Source organism: Muscardinus avellanarius (assembly GCF_963383645.1).
Source record: "Muscardinus avellanarius genome assembly, chromosome: 1".
NCBI classification, from domain to species: Eukaryota; Metazoa; Chordata; class Mammalia; order Rodentia; family Gliridae; genus Muscardinus; species Muscardinus avellanarius.
In genome coordinates this window covers 30,257,292-30,279,291 of record NC_137786.1, presented here as the reverse complement: position 1 = coordinate 30,279,291, position 22,000 = coordinate 30,257,292, and positions in this window count along the sequence as shown.

The following is a 22,000-nucleotide window of genomic DNA, read 5'->3' as shown; positions in this document are numbered from 1 at the left end:
CTGTGGAAAAGCAGGAACGAACCTCTGGTAATTCTTATTGTACAGGGAGGCTTCGTGGATAAGAAACCTCAAGAACGAAAGACGTAATTATAACCAAACACGGCCCTTTGGGGCCAACTCAGATAAATCCCAAGTACAAAAGAGGCAGCTTCTTCCAAAATTTGTGAAAGATCAGTGACAAGCTGGAATTGTTCATTTCTGGGCACAGAGAGAAGTTGAATTTATAGAACCATCTTTATTTATGTCTTAAAAGCAAGTGAGTTCAGGTTCAGCACTGTGAATGTTGAATGTTCTTGGAGCTTTTGCATTGATATAATTTCATGACTGGGGGAAAATATTTCAGTCATTTCCCTAACTCTAATAGTTTCCATCCACAACCTCAAAAGGGAAGGTAGAAAGTGCTTAGTGGATGTGAAGAAGGGGGTGCGCCGAAGCCTGGCTGAGCAATGCTTTGAGTGGTTCCCACATGGGGATGCAGTGCTGGGGACCGAACCCAAGGTCGCCACTAAAGCTACATCCTTGGCCTGGAATGGCCCTTTTAAAGCATCCTGGTATTGTTTATTCACTACAGTCTGTGGGAGAAATTATTCACTAGCACATCATGAATGTAATAATGAAAAATTAAAAACACAGCGAACGTCTTTGGATAGAGAGATGTCATGCATGACACCTAAGGGGCACCCCATTCCACTGGCCATTGGGACATTTCCATTCCATTCCATTTATTTATTTATTTATTTATTTATTTATTTATTTATACTGGGAATTAAACCCAGGGACAAGCGCATGCTAGGCAAACGTGTATCCCTGAGCTACAGTCTCAGCCCACTTTATTTTTTATTTTGAGACAAGGTCTGCTAATTCGCCACGGCTGACCTTGAACTTGTGATCTTCTTGATCTTCTTGTCTCAACCTCCTCTCCTGAGTATCGAGGATGATAGTAGGCCTGTGCTGTGGCACCTGGTGACAGTCTCACTCTTTAGCTTGGAGTTTCTTTCATGTGACCACTGGTATATGTCAGAATTCGATACAACCTACATGAAAAAGACATTTCATTTTTTTATTTGTATAAGAAGTTAACATGTTGAGCCGAGTGAGGAGGCGCAAGATTGTAATCCCAGCACTTGGGAGGCTGAGATAGGAGGATCGCACAGGTTTGAAGCCAGCCTCACTAATCTCACTGCAGTGTCTCTGGATAGTCTACAAACCAGTGAAAATGAAGTTAATTACAAAGAAAAGAGAAGGTATTATTAGTGTCAGCTTCATATTTTTTGTTCTTGGCTTGGGCAGTGCTGGGGAAGAATCCCAGGGCGTCATGCACTGTAGGCAAGAGCTTCATCCCGGGGCTGCACTTATCATCACGGTGCAGTTCTTCCTGTGTGGTTTCAGGTCACCTCTCTATAGACCCTGCCATTATCCACTTTCCTCTCTCCTTCATACCTCCAACATTGTACAGAGACCCTTCCTGTCAATTCTAACGTACCCATTGATCTCAGAACCTCACGCTTTGGGTCTCCATTCTGGAGGCACCACCATGCACCGCTCCTGATGCCCGGCTTCTAGAATTTTCTGTCCTGGATACATGCTCAAACAATGGGTTCACTTTGTCCATTGTTCCCATTAATGGCTTCACTTGGCAATCGCCAGCCCGCCTCTTCCAGATACACAGTGCCCACATACACAGTTTGTGAGAAATTGTCAGGAAAAGGTTGGGTATTCCTGCACTGGAGTCTTTGGGTAGCAGGTTGGGCAGCCAATAAAGAGGGCGAGAGAGGAGACTCACATAGGCTAACGGCCTCGGTGGAGAGCAGGCTTCATGGCGGGGTGGCTTCTCCTACGGACGTCTACCCCCATCTCCACCCTTGCTCTGGCTACTGCAACAACCTCCCCACCGGACTCTACTCCCTCTATTTTCCATCCTCAGCATCAAAGCCAACGTGGTCTTTGTTTCTGTTGTTTGTGGTGCTGCGGATGGAACCCAAGGACATTCTACCTCTGAGCGACACCTCCAGCTCTTTTTTATTTTTTTACTGTTGAAACAGGGTCTTGGTTGCTCAGGGTCTCACTAAGTTGCTGATGCTGGTCTCAGACATGCCATCTTCCTGTCCCAGCCTCCCAAGCACCGGGATTCCTGGCGTGAGCCACCACACCCAGCTACTGATCATATTTTAAGTGACCTTTCTCTTGCCTTCATTCAGATTTAATTCATCTCACTTCAGATCTAGAAATAATTCCCCAAGGGTATTCCTGGCTCTCATCTTACACCTTTCTATGTACCCCTCCCACTAAGTTCAGGATAACTTTTCCTATTCCTCAAGTTTGTTTACTGCTTCAAGAGATGGTTTGCAATCAAGCTCAGAAATCAAACCCAAGCTCCGCACTGCAGCGTGCAAGCCCTGGCAGGTCTGGCCGCTAACTGCTCCTAGACCGCATCTCCCTCCAGCCCCGGGCTTGCTCTCTGGGCTCCCGCCAGGCTACTCTCTCCTCTCCACCATACCATGACTTTCCCTCCTCAGCCATTGGCAGTGCTGTTCCCTCTGTCCATTCCTGTGTCTCCATCATTTTCAACCTCAGTTCTCAGCCCAGGTGGGGCCCCTCCCCAGGCCTTGCTGTCTCATGTGGCACACCTCCTCCTCTGGTCACTCTCTCCTGATTGTTCCCTTGTGGCATTTCCTGCTAGCTGCGCTCCTCTCCTTTATTGATTAATCCATTGTTTTCCTGGCTTACTGTTCTGTCTCTCCTTAAAAAAAAACAAAAAACGATGTAACGTTATAAAGATGGGGACTTGTTTTGATCAGGGCTGTGCCTTTAGCAGGGTGCACAATAGTTCACGCATATTTCAACCGAATCCCTTGAATTATTTGGCTTTTTGCCTTTCGGGACTTAACGAGAGTTTGCTCCCTTTCCTTTAGGATCTGATTCTGAATCTGGGCCTTTTGGCAAGTGCCCTCTGTTTCTGGCCTCATCATCTAAAAATCTCCGCTGTAAATTTGTACCAGCTTTCTCGGGAAAGAGTGTGTACTAAACACGATCTAACAGGCTCTGAGAATTTCCAAGTGTCAAATGATAAATGTTGAAACCATGGAAAATTATATTGCTGTGGATGGCATTCCTCCCCTCCCTCGGTCCAGTCCACTCACGGGCTCCACTGTCAGCCAAGTCACTAACAGCAAGAGATATTTTGGAACTCTTGCCACAATTTTATATTTTAAGATAACCGACTCCAAGTGCGGCTCAAGTTTAATACCCTTTCTCTGGCTTCTCTTTTAGTTCTTAAGACAGGATATTACATAAACCCAGCATTCCAAAATATGTCTCTCTGATATTTATTACTAAAAACACTGGGTTCTAGGAGTACAGTTCGCTTTAAGAAGAATTTAAATTGCTTTTACTCATATGATGCTATTTCTTTTTTCTTTTGTTTTCAGGCAAGGGCATTTTTAAAAAATAGTACCAGGGATTGGATATAAAAGGGTTCTACCACTGAGTTATACCCTCAGACCTATTTTATTTTTTATTAGAAAAGAGAATCTCACTAAATCACTGCATACTGGCCTCAAACCTGCAATTCTCCTGTCTCAGCCTCCCAAGCACTAAGATTACAGGCATGTATCACCACACCTGGCAGGGGTATTTTTTTTTTCTTTTTTTAATGGAGGGTTGAATGGGTTAGTTAATTTCTGTAGCTGTCTTATGAAATGTTCACAGATAAACATATATATACACATATACATATCTTTGGATTATCCACATTGGCTCAAAGTTTATTCATGTGATGCAATTTCAGTCATTAAATATGATAGTCTTTCCTTCTTCCTCTACTCTGTATACCTTATTTTTATAGTTTAAAAAACACATTTGAAGCCGTGCATGGTGGTACATACTTATAATCCCAGTACTTGGGAGGCTGAGATAGGAGGATTATGCAGGTTCGAAGCCAGCCTCAGCTAGGTAGTGAGGCTCTCAGCAATTTAGTGAGACCCTGTTTCCAAATGAAATATAAAAAATAGGTCTGGGAGTATAGCCTGGAGGTGGAAAGCCCCCGGGTTCCATCCCCAGTACCACACATCCCACATTTGAATTACTGATCTCATTTAACGTTAACAACCTGTGGAGTTTTCAAAGAAGAAATGACCCTCACTTTTTGGAGAATAAAAACAGTTCTGATAAGGTAGTTCTTCAAACTATATTTCATTTAGTTAAGTGTGGTGGTGTACAACTTGGGAGGCTGAGAAGGAAGGTTTGAGGCCAGCCTTAGCAATTTAGTGATACCCTCCGCAAATTAATGAGACCCTGTCTCAAATAATAAAATATGGCTGGGGTATGGCTCAGAAGTAGAATGCCCCTGGGTTCCATCTCAAACAAAACAAAACAAAACAAAAACGTATATTGCACTTGACTACACTCAGGTCTTTGGAAATAAAGACCATACCTTACCACTGTTACCTGTGGTTTTACTAATGAAATTGAATAATCCTTTAAAACATGATCATTAAAGGGGCTGGTTAAACCTAGTTATGGATGTGTCAGTACAGTTAAGACTGCCAAAGAGCTGTTTTCATCTAGAACAGTGGCTTCCGAGGATTTTTTAAATAAAATTTCTCTTATTTTCTTCAGCATGGATTTGAGGGTACATGGCCAGGCAGTTGGGGATCTTCCTTGGACAACTGACACTTTAAAATAGAGGTCATTAAGCCGGGCGTGGTGGCGCACGCTTGTAATCCCAACATTTGGAAGGCTGATACAGGAGGATTGTAGTTCGTGGCCAGCCTCAGCTACTTAGCGAAGCCCTCTGCAACTCAGTGAGAGCCTGTTTCAAAATAAAGAATAAAAAAAAAATAAAATAAAATAGGGCTGGGGAGTGGAGCTTGGAGGTAGAATGCCCCTGGGTTCCATCCCCTGTACTGCAAATAAATAAATAAATAGTCATTAGATTCTAGTAAAAAAAAAAAACAGTGGCTCTTCATAACTCAGTTTATCTGTGTAGTTTCATCAAGACTGGATTTAGTTGCTTCCATTCTTGATTTCAAAACGCTCATGATGGCACCAAGTCCCCTCCTTTCACACCACCTCTGAGGACACTAAAAAACCCTGAGAAATTCATTCTTAGAGTATGAGTGCAACTTGTGTGATGAGCATTTGTAAAAATCAAATGAAGAATCAGTTAGGTTATATTTCAAGGCCATGGCCAGCGCTTTCAGCTGTAGTTTGAAATATCCCACATTCTTTGAAATAAACGAATTGCAAGTATGGGCAGGTCATATTTTCTATAATCTATGGTTTATTTTAATGATGTGTAGTAGGGATGGACTATCAGACTTGTCAGAATTCTAGAACCAAAGACCATCACACATCTTTTGGCTGAACAGGGATGATATTTTCCTTTTTAAAGAAACATTTTGTACTGATGTGCCTTGTGAACCTAGATACAGGAAAGAAAACTATTTCCTTCTAAAGTGACCAGAATAGATATTCAGTCCCTGATCATTTCCCTTTGTTGCACATCCCATAGATATTACTTAGGGTAACAAAATTCACTAATACTTACACATGCATAGGAGTTTTTTTTAAAAAAAGTTTACAGTTATTATTTTATTCTTTCAGCAACCCTCTGCGTATTGTTAACTTTGCTTCAAATAGAGGAGACTGAGCACAGCACCAGCTGCCGAGAGGGAATGTGAACTTTGGTCACCTTCACTCTTGGACTGCAGCTTTGAGACAGACAATTGCATTGTGCCCACAGACTCGAGAGGTACACCAAGAGATTATGGGACTCTCGTTTTATGGACAAGATTTACTAAACTTATGCATTTTTTTAAATCTTTCATGAGTCACATAGTCCCTGTCATACAACAGGTATTTTCAACTCTAACAGAAGTGTTTCCACAAAAGAATTTTTACCACTTTCTGATAAATCAACCTCGTTTGCTTAATAATCTCACCTTCAAGGCCTTATTTGGAACTCTGACTTATTGCTGTCTGAATCTGTGTTTCCTGAATTGCCTTCCTGAGACACTCAGATAAAGTTCTTTTGACTTGGGCCCTCCCTTCCTTCCTTCCTTCCTTCCTTCCTTCCTTCCTTCCTTCCTTCCTTCCTTTTTTTTTTGGTGGTGGTATTGGGGGTGGAACCCAGAGACTTCCTACCTCCAGGCTACACTCCCAGACCTATTTTATATTTTATTTGGAAACATGTTCTCACTAAGTTGCTGAGAGCCTCACTAAGTAGCTGAGGCTGGCTTCGAACCTGTGTGATCCTCCTGTCTCAGCCTCCCAAGCACGGGGATTACAAGCCTGCGCCACCACGCCCAGCTCAACTTAGGCAGTTTCTGAGTGTGATCGATGGACACACTCTCTTGCAAGGACCAGAGTAAATAAACTCACCTGCACTTTCCAGTTGGACAGACTTAAAGTGCTGGTGCCTGGGTGGCCACCTGGGTGTGTGACCTGCACAATCCTACAGATCACCACTCTCACAAAGGCCTGTGCTAGTGCTCTGCCCTTGCCAATTGTTTGAAGTTTGCTGCACTAAGCCCTGCAAATTATGCAGCTGGTCCTATTGGTCCTCAGGACATCAGCCTCACAGACAGTGACCAGGCCACACCAGAGCTCTGCCAGATGTTGGGTCTCCCTAGAAAGCTTGGGGATAGGCTGTCGTGAGGCTGACAGGTCCCCAAGGAACACCGTGTCAGGACCTAGAGTGCTTGCAGGCTCTTTGCACGTGGGCCATAGAGATCCCAGTCTTCAGCAAAGACAGAGGGCACTGTCCTACCCTGTGGCAGAGGAGTTCCAATGTAAATGAAGATGGAATAATGGAGACTTGATGCTTTATCCCAAATACCAGGAGCTAAGGAGTGCCCCCAAGGAATGTAATCCTAGTCTTTTGTTTGGTTTCCTTTCTCTACAAGGCTACTCAACCTACTTAACCTACTGCCATGCCTACTGGCATGGGCAGATAGGAAACAGGTTTGATATATAATAATCAAGATCCATATCCACACTTTGTGTATGTATGTATATATAAATATAGAAATTATTATATAAAAATTAATTCTTATATTTATTTATATATTCAAATTATATGAAATATAATCATATATAATGTATATATAATATATTGCATAAACTATAATTTGCATGTAATATATTATATACAATATGTTATATATAAATTTATATTTATTTATTTGTTTACTTTTTTGCGGTACTGGGGATGAAACTCAAGGGCATTCTATCTTCGAGCTCCATCTCTAGCCCTATTTTTTTTTTTTTTTTTGGTGGTATTGGGGATGGAACCTAGGGCATTCTACCTTCAAGCAACACCTCCAGTCCTATTTTTTCTATTCTTTATTTTAAAACAGGATCTCACTGAATTTAAAGGGCCTCACTAAGTAGCTGAGGCTGGCTGAGAGCCACGATCCTCCTGTCTCAGCCTCCCAAATGCTGGGATTACAAGCATGTGCTACCACGCCCAGCTATTAATTTATATGTAATATATATCACATATATTTGGATAAATATATTATTATTTATTTATTGGTAAATAAATGCTATTTATTATATATTTTTGGGGATTACATAAAATATTTAGGTATTAAATATACACATTTGGGGATTATAGATGTATTACTATTTATTTGTTGGTTTTGAGGATTGAACTCGGGGGCCTCTTACCTCCTAGGTAAACACAATGCACTTTTTATTTTAGAATGGGGTCTCACTAAGTTGCCGAGGGTCTCTCCAGGTTGCTGATGCTGGCCTTGAACCTGAGATCCTCCTGTCTCAGCCCCCAAGTACTGGAAGTATAAGCATGTGCTACCATGCCTGACTCCAAGAAATAAATTTTCTAAGTAAAAGATGTGAATATATTGAGAGGTGCTTGCCCAACTGCCTCCTAGAACTTCTGTGCCCATCTCTCTTCCGGTGGGCAGGGTTTAAAAATTCAGGTAGTCTTCTTCAACTCCTAGAGAGAATCATTTTTGTAGGTGGGTGAGAAATTGTGATTAACACCTAAAAGGGGCTCTTTCCTGACTCTAATGGAATTTCTAGAGTGGCAAAGGGTCAGCTGGAATGAGAGTATAAATGGCCATAGTTATTAGTGTTTGTAGTCTATGCAATCAGTGTGGGGTGAAAATTATCTTAAAGAGATTACTGCCAAGAGGTTGCCCAAACATTTTATTTGCCTGTAATTGCACCTTATAGTTATATATAACAGCACGGCCACATGGTGCTGAATCAGGATTCATAAAAATTGCACTATAACCCTGTCCTGTAATTTGAAAAAGCAAAACAAGACTTCTTTTTTTGCTCCTTGTTCAATTGGTAGTAATTATGGGCTTGTTTGGGTTTCTTCCCCTCCCTCCTCAGCTACCCTGAAGATTTTCGTCTTCAGAAGCAGAGGCCATATACGATGTCGTTTCAAAAGTGGGTTCCTTAACCTTCTGCTTCCTTTATATATAACAATTTCAGCTCAAATCTCTTCCATATTTACAAACACTGAGCCTCATAATCCCCGAGTCCATTTGTGTATCAGGTTCTCTTTGGAGAGTCCATATGTAATCCTCTCTAAAGTGGTCTACATCTGGGCTTCTGGAGAAGGTCACTGAGAAGGAATCAGTACATTCACCAAGATCAGAGCCAGGATCTGAAGGCTCAGTCCATCATAAGGAGATTATATATATATATATATATATATATATATATATATATATATACACACAAAGATTTTATACTGAACCATAAAGGTTATATATGGAGCAGAATCAGAATTCTGTGATTCTGTAACTATAATCACATGGGCTTTTTATCAGTAAGTGGATGTATGATGTGCCTGACACCCTCTGCAGACAGAGATCAGGTGCAGGTTATAGGTGATATTCCAGGAACGTATTCTGTTGTCAAAGGACCATTACCCACAAAGAGGCTGGCAGTCATTTTTAGTGATTAGTGTCTGAGATCTTTAGTTTATTTTCCTACACACAAAAATGCAATGGATTGTATAATTTCTTCAGTGGGGAGTCTTAGAATTCCCATAATGCAATGCTTCATTCTTTTAAAAGCATATTAAGAAGATGGCGATGGAGAAAAGCGGGGCTTACGAGCCCCGCTAACAACCAATCTCTATTACCACAAAATCAGCGCCTTTCATAGCCAGAAAACACCATCAACAGAGAAACAAAAAATGTAATTTCAAGGAACAGAGAAAAAGAGGGCTGGAAAAATGAGACACCAGAAACCAGACCACAGTGCTGCATCCGGAGCTGCGGCACGAAGTGGCGGGCGCCATTTTCCCTTGCAGCACCAGGCTCCAGAGAGGAAGGGAACTCATAATGGAGCTCAGAGCCACAGAGGAGATATGCTGGTCTCACACCTGAGGACGCGGCAGCAGCGCCTTACTGCTGGCGGCAGCAGTGAGCTCACTGGACGTCACCAGACCAACGCACTCAACAGCCCACCAGGCTCCAGAGAGGAGCAGCGGACAGCGAGCCGAGGTGAGCCACTGTGGATCAGCCAGGAGGAATTTGGCAGATTTCTCGGCGCAGGGAGCGTCTAAAGCTCCCAGAGGCTGGGTTCAGAACACCCTGCAGGGACTCAGAACGGAGCTCAAAACTAGAGAAGAAATACGCCAGCCTCACGGCCAAGGGCGTGGTAGCGGCACCATATTGCTACTGGTGGTAGCAGCAGTGAAATCACCGAGTCCACTACAGCTCCATCTGTGCACTCAACAACAGTGAGTCAAATTGTGGCCCCTAGAGGAGAAATCCCAGTACTGTACTCCCAGGGACTTGATCCAGTGAGGGAGTGGCGGTGGCAGAGATATCACACCATAGGAGAACGCCCAATCTGGCACCCCCCCCCCCCCCGTCTAAAGCAGCCTCGATTGACTCCCAGGGTCTGAGACTCTGTGATACAACCCAGTAAAGGAGTAGTGGTGACTGAGATACCACAGACTCGAGATCCAGAGCACCTTAAGTGAAGTCGTAGTGACCCAAAGGAAGAACCCAGAGAAGGCACAAACTTCTGAAATCATGGGAAAGGGGAATAACAATGGAGCAATGAATGCCTACAACCAATTAACATCAGAACCTGATAAAACAGAATTTCAGAGATTTCTGGAAGATCAAATCATGAAAATAACTGTAGAAATAATAGAGGTGTTTCGAAAAGAATTCAGAGAGAGCCAAAGAGAGATAAAGGATGCAATTAATGAAGTAAAGGCCTCAATTCAAAGTACAAACAACCGATTAGACCACATGGAGAATAGAATCTCGCTCTTAGAAGATGATCAATCCAAAAATGAACACATAATTTCTAATTTAGAAAAAAAATCCAACAGCAGGAATCTGACATTGAAGAAATATGGGCCCATTTTAAGAGAGCTTACCTAAGAATAATTGGAATAGAGGAAAGAAAAGAAGGTGAAACCAAAGGGATCAACAATCTCTTCAGAGAAGTAATAGCAGAAAATTTTCCAAACGTAGAGCAAGAGGTTGATACACAGGTCCAGGAAACTTATAGAACTCCCTTTAGACAGGATCGGAGAAGAGGATCCCCACGCCACATAATTGTCAAAATGACCAATGTGGAAGCCAAGCAGAGAATCTTAAAGACAACAAAAACAAAGGGCCAAGTGACATTCAGAGGCAAACCAATTAGAATCACTCCAGACTTCCCAAACCAAGTCATGAGAGCCAGAAGGGCTTGGAGTAACATATTCCAAACTCTGAAAGAAAACAACTTCCAGTCAAAAATTTCCTACCCAGCAAAACTTTCTATCAAATTAGATGGACAAATAAGAAGGTTCCATGACAAACAGAAACTGAAGGAATTTATGTCTTCAAAACCAGCACTAGAGAAAATACTCAAAGAGATTAACTACAAAGAAGAAATAGGTAACACACACCAGAACAAGAGAAACAAGATTTTCCACCCAACAGACAACTAAGATTGGTTATCTGTGGAGATTCATTATTTATGTTAGTCTTTTACCTATCTCTAAATTGTATTGTTTGCTTTTATTGTTGCTAATTTTTAGGATTTCTAGTTGGAATATTAATATACCTTCAGATATAGCATTTGGAAATATTTTATCCCATTCTATTAGTAACTGTTAACTCTGTTTACATTGTCTTTGGATATACAATACTTTTTTTATTTTTTAGGGAGTTTGTTTACCCTTTTGTTGCCTGTGCCATTGAAATCATATCCAAGAAATCACTGCCAATTTCAATGTTGTGAGGTTTAATGACCCAGATTTTCTTCTAAAAGTTTATAGTATTAAGATATATATATTTAGGTCTTTTATCTATTTTGAGTTATATTTGTATGAGTTAGGGAAGGGTCCAATTTTATTATTTTTCATGTAATTATTATTTTTCAACAATATTTAGTTAAAAGATTAATATTTCCTCCACCAAATGTTCGTGGAAAACTTGTCAAAAATAACTTGACAATATATGGAAGAATTTATCTCTAGGCTTTATATAACTCAAATGGTTTATATATCTGCCTTTAGAACAGTACCGTTTCAATTATTGTAGCTTTATATGGTTTGAAATCAGAAAATATACATCTTCTAGCTTTGTTCTTCTTCGAGATTGTTTTGGGTATCTAGAGTCCATATTTCATATCAAGATACATTTTTTCTTAAAAATAAATAAATGTATGATAGTTTCACCTAAAAAAAAAGAAAAAATATTCTCTGGTAAGAAAGAAAGCAAAAAGAAATATTGAAATGTTATCTTTAAGTCATCAAAAGCTTGGTATCAGACAAATGAAACTGTTATGTGAGATTATCATTGTTACTATTGGATAAATTGCTATAAAACTAGATGTCAACCACTAAGCCAAGCATGGGAAGGAGGGATGGAGAGGGAACGGGGTGGGGATCGGGTAGGGGCTAACTGGGTGATGTGTGCATGTATGTCTACAAAAGTATTTTCTTTATACCATTATGATGTATGAATACATTGCACCAATAAAAAATAAATTTAAAAAAAGCATATTAAGCGTGAACCAACCATTAATCATGAATGATACCACACATGACTTTCTTGTTTCATTCCTGTCCCTTCATTTTCTTTCGGTTCCACATACTCCTGTTTTCTTTTTTGCTTCCTTGCGTACACACTTGGCTTGAAGAGCTTATTCATATCTTCTTAGTTTCCTTTGTAACAAATCCAACACATTTTCTTTCATACTTGTGAGTTTTGCTTAGCTTTTCTCCTGTATTTTTTTTTTTTCACCCTGGTCAGGTTTACTTTCATTTTCTCCCCGTGGTCTAATTTCTCTCCCCTGTTGAATAATTGAGGTTTGTTGCATGATTAACATGAAAAAAGTCTTTTTGTCTTATGCTTAAAAAAAAATGCCCACTATCTAGTTTTAGCTTATCATAGATAGTTTCCTCTCCTGAATACGGTCTCTGGCTTTTCACTTTAAAACTCTGCTCAGAGAATAGCTTTATGCTTTGTATAGAACACACCAGGAACATGTGGGTTCAAGACTCCGTGTTCTGAGCATGGAGGTGTACTCCTATAACCCCGATACTTGGGAGGCTGAGGCGGGAGGATCTCAGTTTCAAGGCCAGCCTAAACAACTTGGAGAGACCCTGTTTTAAAAGAAAAGAAAAAAGGACTAGGGGTATAGCTCAGAGGAGAATGCCCTGGGTTCAATCCCCAGCTACACACACACACACACACACACACACACACACACACAGACATTCAGGGTTCTGAAGCTTAATGGAGTTTCCTTATCAGTAACCTTACCTTTCTCTCTCTTTCGACCTCTCTCTTCCTCTGTTGTTTACAGATGTTTTCGGCTGGGATTCGCTCTACTAGTCCAAGGGGAGATTGGTGGCCCTAAGCTTGCTAATCAGAACCAAAAGGATGTTAAAAGGGACATATTAGAGGAAACATATGTACCTTCTCCTTCTGTGCTAGGAGAGGAGGAAGGCTGATCTTGATTAATGAGGGCCTACATCTGAACATGTGTAAAATTATGAATATGACATGGTTAACCTGGACAACCATTGGTGGGAGGGGGGAAGGGAAAACGGGGGTGGGGGGAGAAGGCACCAAATATAGTTTAAATGTATACTATTTATGTTCAATAAAAAATTGTTAAAAGAAAAAAAATGGACATATTAAACTTGAATTATCACTCCAAGAGTTTACCTCACTTGTGGAATAAGAAGAAATGGCCGGACATTGGGAATGGCTTCTGGCACAGTGAATAGTTATAAGATGGGGTTTGCATGAAGAAAATTTATCTGCTGGAGAGTGTTTACCACTGGACTGGGCCACTTTCTTGGGGACTCTCAGGAGCATACAATCCATGTAAGGGGAGAATCTTATGCTCTTTGAGGTCTTGGTCAAGTCCATTCTTGAGTGAGTGTGTGTTTGGGAATAATAACACATTTTAAAACAGGGTATCTCAGACTCTTTGGAGAGTCTTTTCCTTATTTTCATTAATCGGCTTGGATCTAACTCTAGAATGAAATGTTATTTTTATGCATTTGTTCACAACTGAGAGATCTAGTGTAAAATTTAACCAATGCATCTACCGCCTTGAAGGAAAGAAAAATGCCTAACTGTATTTCACTAAATTAAGCTGACGATATCTTTCTTATTTTGGAATCATTTTTTCTTTCACAAACACTCATATATATAGGCTGAGAATATTTGGGGGGATTGCAATGGTGCTTGTATAAAGGAAATATTCCCTCTATAATTTTCCTTGTACTGTGGTTTTCTTAGAGTATTTTTTTCTTCATGCTTGACATTTTCATGGTGGGGTGGATTGAATCTCTATCAGACACAAATGCTCTGTAATAAGATGTGACTCACCTCCCCACTCCATTATAAAAGTCAAAAAGGCAGTAACTCAAGTGTGGAGCTGACTCAGTAATTGCCTAGTACAGTTGTGTTGAAATTATCCTGCAATCTAGAAATTAGAAGTGAAATAACCCATGAAGTCATTCTGACCCCACCATTTCAGGCCGGGTAAGTCTTTTTTGGGGTATTTTCTCAAGTTTTCTAATTACCAGCAATACATTTTCCCTAATCATTTGTTTAAATCTATTCTAACTAGCTGCAAAACTACAGTGCATGCCACCGAGGGGCACAGCACATCTCTGAAGATGACATAGCGCTTAGTTTTCAAGGAAATAGCAGATTGGGGGCCAGTCCATAAAACTCAGAAAAACCTACAGGAAGGTTAAGATCGATTATTCACAAAGTCTAATCTTGTCAGTGTCTAGTAGAGTTGTGAGGTTTATCATGGGAGAGAATTTGTCTAGACATGGTGTCTGGGTGGGAGGAGAAAGGTCTATATGTCTGATGGACCCCTGAGCCACTGTCTCCTTTCCCTTTATCAGTGCCTGGCAGGGGAAGACTAGAATGCGGCAGGAAAGGGCACATGGCTCGGTGGATTGGGCACAGTCAACAGTGCAGGGCATTCAAGCGAGCAAAGTTCTAAAATTGCAGGTTAGCCGGGCATGGTGTCACACACCTAAAATCTCAGTACTTGGGAAGCTGAGACAGAAAGATCACAGGCTAGAAGCCAGCCGCAGCAATTTAATGAGGCTGTCAGCATTTTGGCAAGACCCTGTTTCAAAATAAAGGATAAAATAGGGCTGTGGGTATAATGCCGAGGTAGACTGTGCTGGGTTCAATCCCCAGCACCACAAACACAAAATATAATAAATAAAAATGCAGGTTGATTTCCATTCCCTACAAGATGAGCTCTAAATCTCTTTTACAGCAAAATGGGCCGGCAAGATTGTCCTCCACCCCAGGGTTTGCTTCATCCTTCATTCCTGGAGCGCTCTGTTATATCTGATCCCTTATTATCTTGTCCACTTGCAATATTTGGATTTACTCTCTTTTTTCTTGGGTGGGAAGAAGCTTTGGTGAACTCAGAGACAGAGTCCTTCCTACTAGGCGCATGCTTTAATGTTTTTCTTGGTAAAGCAGCATAAGGCATGTGTTGCTTTGACTTGTTTTGTGTACTTTCTTGGATGGACTATGAGCCCCTGGGGTAAACCTGCGTCTTCATTCATGTTTGGGTTTGCTGTGCATAGCGCAGAACCTAGTACGAAGCGGAAGCTCATTGCGTTTACTCAGAGCAAATGCAATGAGAGAAAAGGCATACTTTTAGCATTATGAATCTAGGAGGTAGGAGATCCTGAGATACTGCAGAGGTTGTTTTTATATTATGAGGAATACCTGATGAAATATTATCTAAGAAAATGCCACAAATTAAGTAGCCATCCTAGTTGTTCAAGGATCACTAATGCAGCACAAAGAGGGACTCTTAGAGTCCTCTAGCCCCAATCCCACTTCAAGTGAGAAGCCCTTTTTAGCACCTATTGACGATAAGGGTTGCTTGCGTTTGAATACTTCAGAGCAGTAGCTTACCAAGGCCCCTCTTCTGGATAACTATGTTTCTTTTCCATGATCCGGCACATATTTTTTTTCCTGTGGTACTGGGGATTGAATCCAGGGATATTCTACCTCTGAGAGATATTCCCAGTCCCCCCCCCTTTTTTTTTTGAAACAGGGTCTTGCTAGTTTCTGAGAGTCTCACTACTTGCTGAGGCTGTCCTCGATAGGATATTACATAAACCCAGCATCCTGAAATATGTCTCCTTAATATTTATCACTAAAAATACTAAAGTCTAGAAGTCCGGTTCACTTTAAGAAAAATTTAAATTGCTTTTACCTATATGATGCTCTTTCTTTTTTTTTTTTTCTTTTTTTTTTGTCTTTTCAGGCAAGAGTATTGTTCTTCTTTTCTTTTTTTATAGCCCTTGGGATTGAACCCAAAGGGGTTCTATCTCTGAGATACACCTCCAGCCCTATTTTACTTTTTTTAAAATTTGGAAACAGGATCTCACTAAGTTACTGCATACTGGCATCAAACCTGTGTGATCCTCCTCTCTCAGCCTCCCAAGTACTGGAATTATAGGTGTGCCCCCCCGCCCCCCCCCCCCCCCCGCTAAATAGGCACACTTTATCTCTTTGGAACCTTCATCTGAGTCAGCTGTCAGTAAAATTTAGTTACTATTATTGTTATTGTTTTTGTTCTCCATGAAAACACCTAAGACAGCTATTTTTCATTTCTTCTTTTCTCAAGGCTAAGTGATTACTTAAACTCTGACAGCTTAAACCCATGGCTGTTTCCAGATCCCTAGGGTCCCCGGTCACTTGACATGTGGCACACCAGCCACGAGATGGTGACCAGTGTTTTCCAGCGTGATACTGGGTAAGTCAAATCCAGAGACAGTTCTCATCCCTCTGTTCCATGCTGGTCAATGACAAATGCCTAAAGCAGAAGGCTAAAGTTGCGATCAGATGATGTGGATGAAAAATATATACAAGCACAGAAGGAAGAACTAAATTGAGTGTAGCAGTCATGCACCCAAGGGGAGCCAGAGCAGGAATAGTTATATTAAATAAGTGACCAGGGCCGGGCGCGGTGGCGCACACTTGTAATCCCCGCGCTTGGGAGGCGGAGACAGGAGGATCGCGCAGGTTCGAAGCCAGCCTTGCTGGCTTAAGAGACCCTGTTTCCAAATAAAAAAAGGTCTGGGAGTGTATCCTGGAGGTAGAAGGGTTTCCAGGAACCCCAGTACCACCGGAAAAAAAAAGTGATCAGGGCACAGTAAGCTCATATTTACAAAGGATTTGGTAATATCAAGTCAAAATTATAACAGAAACTTTCTCTGCGCTGCTAATGCACACGTTGCTGCTTGCTCATGAGAAAGAGAACCAAAATAACCTTATCTTGAAAGAAAAGCATTTCTAGCTCAAATCAATGTCTCTCATTGTTAAAGTGGTGTAAGATCTGGCTAGTTGACAGGATTTTAAATGCCGTCAAGAAATAATAAATGATCCAAGTGATGAGTATTCTAAAACCCTGATCTGACCATTACACACATATTAAAAATCAGCTGTATCCTACGAGGTGTGCCGGCACAATCCTGTAATCCCAGTACTTGGGAGGTTGAGAGAGGTTCAAGGACAGCCTCGGCAATTCAGTGACACTCTCAGCAGCCTAGCAAGACTCTGTTTCAAAATTAAAAGCTAAAAAGGTTTGGGAGTGTAGCGTGGAGGTAGACTGCCCCTGGGTTTAATCTCTAGTGCCACAAACACACACACATATATACAAAATCAATAAAATAAAATAGGGCTGGGCAGTAGCTCAGAGGTAGAATGCCCCTCAGTTCAATCCTCAGTCCCACATACACAAAAAATCATTTGTACCCCATAAATACATACAATTATTATATATATATGAAATGAACTAAAAAGCAGACTGACTTTCATTGTAAATATTCAATTTTCAGATTCTTCTTGAATGGCCTGGTGGAGAAACAGTAGCAGAATTTTCTTTCTTTCTTTCTTTCTTTCTTTCTTTCTTTCTTTCTTTCTTTCTTTCTCTTTATTTTTCTTTCTTTCCTTCCTTTGTGTGGTACTGGGGATTTAACTCAGGGGAACTCTACCTCTGCGCTACACTCAGCCTTTTTTATTTTTGAAAGAAGGTCTCACTAATTTACCATGCATTGGCCTCGAACCTGCAATCCTCTTAACTCAGCCTCCCAAGTACTAGGATTACAGATGCATGAGCTACACTCAGCATGATTGTGCTTTCTTGATTCAAGCAATGCAAGAATGAAACCACCAGGAAACTAGAAAGCCCTTTTAAACTCAAATAGGTTATCTTCAGTATAGGAACTGCTTTTGAATAATACTGATGGCCAGGTAGAGAATACTGATGCCGTGTTAGCCAATACACGTAAAGAATGTCCCACCTTGTAACCCACCATTTGTATGACACAAAATAGCTTTCGAGTTGCTTTCTTAATATGGCAATGAGATTACACTGAGCAATCCACATGTTCTTGTCCACTTCTTCTTGTTCTCAATGATACACATTTGCAAAATGGCTGGCAAGGGAAAGTGTGGTTATATGTTCTGTACAGTAACTGAGGTCTGGATTTCTAGTTGAGTAGCTGCTGGCTGTGTTCAAGACAGCTAAACTAGGGCAAAGACCCAGGGATTGAGGAAGAGAAGGTACAAGTAGACATAGCCCATTTTCAGTGAGTCATCCCAGGCAAACAGAGATTTCTTAATGGGACTCTTTATTGTAGGTGCAAAGATTGGTTTTACCAGTGGACCCTAAAATAGTGATCACTGGGGAAGTGATGGGTGAAGCACTGGAGCAGATGCTCTTGGTTTTCTTGTCTTCCCCTCTTGATTAGGAAGGGTCTTTCCTTTGCACAGGCATCACCCATAGTTGCTTCCTTTAAAGCAAGCCTGTGCATCTAAGGAGACTGGCCAAGCCCTGAGGGTGAGTTGTGAGTGGCTCAAGCCAATTGTGGCCATCTTTTTCTCTTGATGGTGACTAGTTCAGACATGTGCACATGTACAGATATTCCCCTGAGGGAAGAAAAGTCTGCTCTGTGGCCTTCTGACAGCCTTGTAAAGAAATACACACAGGAAGAGACAGATTCTTATTCTACTAGGCCTCATCATGTCTGGATGCGGGCCTGGAACTGCAGCAGTCATTTTAGTAGTGTGAGGATAAGCCACACATTAGGGATGACTGAGCCTTAGAAGATGGCGTCACCTGGGGACTGAGCATATCATCGGACCTCTGAATCAACCAGCCACATGGCTGCCTGTTAAAGACTGTGGCCATTCCTCCACCCACAATCATAAGTGGATGTCCTAATCCCCAGTTATCTAAAACATGACTATGTTTGGAAATAGGGCCTTTAAAGAGGTCATTAAGGTCAAGTAAAGTCAGACAGGCCTCCCCTAATCCAATATGAGAAGAGATTAGGTCATACAGAAGGAAGCCTTAGGAGAGACCAAACCTCATTTGGACTTCTAGTCTCCAATACTATGAGACAATTTCCATTGTTTAAGCCACTTACTATGTGATATTTGACTATGACTGTCCTAGAAAATGGATTTACTGCCTTATCTCGAGACTTCTTGATATATAAGGTCATATAATCTTTTTTGTCTAAGTCACTTGAATAGAATTTTTGGTTCCATTATAACACAGTTGTTCCCAGCACACACACGTGCACAAAGGTATTGCAGCAATATTATCCTATGCTAAGTGAAAGCAAGTCTGAGGATAGGAGAAACAGATTCTAATACTGAAGACCAGGACGGTGCAGAGGACCAACCTGAGCAATATATATATTATCAACAACAGGAGTAGAAGGGCATCTGAGAACCTAGAGGAAGCTGTAGATATTAGGAAAATGGTAGCATTTTAATTATTTTTCTAAACACCAGGGAAGGTCTTTGGTTTCTGTTCTCCTCAGCCTCTCATCACTGGACCTCAGAATGGAGCCTCCTGAAGATACAGTTTGTGGTCAAAGGACAAAATGAAGCTGACTGCCCCATGCGTGGGCTTAGACCAGCGACGATGACCTCAGCTAACCGATCAAATTTACTTGCAACAGATGAAAAAACAAATTTTGCCCGCTTTTAGAGAATGAGGATTTATAATGCCCTGTATAGTGGTTAGAGTAGGACAGTATGGAACCTACCTAATTTTATGGCTTTCCTCCTATTAATTTAGGTTATCCAGTTCTAACTTCAAAGCAGGAAGCCGGGCAGCCACTGGATAAAGAGGGATCAACCACCAACATATAAGTATAAAATCATAAAAGCAAATGGCTCAGGCTTGGCTCTGAGCTACAAATGCAGAAACGTTCCTCTCATGACTAAGTAAAAAGTTATTTTTGTTGAACCAAGTGTATTTTCCTAAAGAACAGTGGTCAGGCTGACCACAGCCACATCATTTCAAGCTTGTAGTGCTGAGATTCAAACAGTTCCTCTCTCTTCCTCCTGCCTCAGAGTCCTCCTTTTTCATCCAACCTGCTTTTTGTGGATGCTTCCTAAGATTACTTTCATTATCTCTTCCCCACTTCTAAGATATTGCTTTGGATTGACTGATTGATTGATTGATTGGTACTGGGTATTGAACTCAGGGAACATCCTATCTCCAAGATATACTTCCACCCTTTAAAAAAAAATTTTTTTTTATGTTGGAACAGAGTCTTGCTAAGATGCTGAGGTTATGTGATCCTCCTGTCTCAGCTTCCCAAATACTGGGATTACAGGCATGTGCCACCACCCCTAGCTCATTTGGCTTAAAAGATGAGTGTGAGGACATCTTTTCTGTGCATCTGCCCAGCCTAGAGTCCCTATCTACATTCTATCTCTTTGTTGGGGAGGTGGACCCCAGTGTACTAGGACTAGATACTCAGATCTTATTTGTTTTTTAATGGAAATTTGAAATTGGAAGCCCAAGACCTGGAAGCCTCTGCTGAATTTAGAACTGAAGAGCTGTGGAAACATGAGTTGTGGGGTGAATTATTTTACACCACAACTCATGGTGTAAAACTCATGAGGGGAACAGTAAGATCTATTGTGTGGAGAGGAAAGGATGAGACAGATATGCTGACAGAAGCTAGGGGAAGGGGGAGTGCTGGAGAAGGAGACTCGGAAAGCTTTGCATTGCTGGCTGCAGGCCAGGGGGAAATCCAGCTGCCCATTCTGCCCTGAATTCCTCCAGCTGCCTTGGTTTTTGTTGACTCACTCTCTTTAGATTATAGTAATTTGAGTGTCTTTTTGATAGTTGGATCCCAAATCACCTTGACTTCGAGAAAGGTAAGGGTCAAACCCTTGGGCTGGCCTTGAAGACCCCCGAGCAGGCCATCACTGATCGCTTTCCTATCTCTGCTGCCCTTGGTGGAGCTTCATTTATACAAATCTACTTCTCTCTGTCCTCCTCTAAGACCTTGTGTACTTTTGACTCTTTCCTTGTTCAACATCATTTCTTCTACCCAAAATACTCTCCTTCCTCCTGTTGGCTGCTTAGGAGTCTACACATTTTTAAAGGTCAATTTAAGTTTGCCCTTTTATGTAAAGTCTTCTAAAAATATCCTAAAAGTAATGAAGGTTTCTGCAACACCTTCATTCTAGAAACCCCAATACCAGAATTTGGAAATACTATGACACATTGAGGAATCTATTTCATGACATTAGAAAAGGAGGGGTTGCCCCAAAATGTATCAAAATATTAACACTAAAAATAATATCAAATCCATTGCAGAAGTATCACAGGTTGGAGGCCAACCTCAGCAACTTAGCAAGACACAATTAAAAAAAAATAGTTATTTTTAACCTCAACAACTTGGTGAAATCCTGTTTCAAAAAAAAAACAAAAAACACATACATTTGGAGATATAGCTCAGAGGTAGAATGCCTCTGGGTTGTTTAATCCCTAGTATGATTAAAAAAAATCTGTTGAAAAAATATAAAATTTGCATATTCATTTGATGCTTTATTTTATTTAATTTTTTATTGGTGCACTATAGTCTCACATTATAATGTGTCATATGATGTTTTTATTTAGCTATTCAATAACACCTCAGCTGAGTGTATTAGATAGAGAAGAGCTACAGATGAGAAAATAAAGGGGATAGAAAAGGGAGGCTGGGAGCTCAGAGGCTGGAGGAGCTCAGACTGTAGGAACGGGGGTGGATGGGCAGAGGGTGAGAAAGAGATGCCCTGGCGGTAGGTCCTTCTCCTTGCCTTTGGGTAGACTAAATTAGACTTTTTGACACTACCTACTCTCATAGTGAAGAAGAGAGATAGGAAAAGTTCCCAGGGTGAAGAAAAGACACACTGAGTTCCACAGAGGACAGCAGAAGGACATGGACAACTCCTCCCCACAGGCAGTGTAGACTTCGGCACCCATAGTCTTTGACCTGGGTGGGGAATTCTAGTGTTTATGACAAAAGTGCACATTTAGTGACATTTTATTTTTTGGTACTGGGAATAGAACCCAGGGGCTTTCTACCTCTGGGCTACACTCTCAGACCTATTTTTTTTAATTTTTTGGATTTGGAAACAGGGTCTCACTAAGTTGCTGAGAGCCTCACTAAGTAGCTGAGGCTGGCTTCGAACCT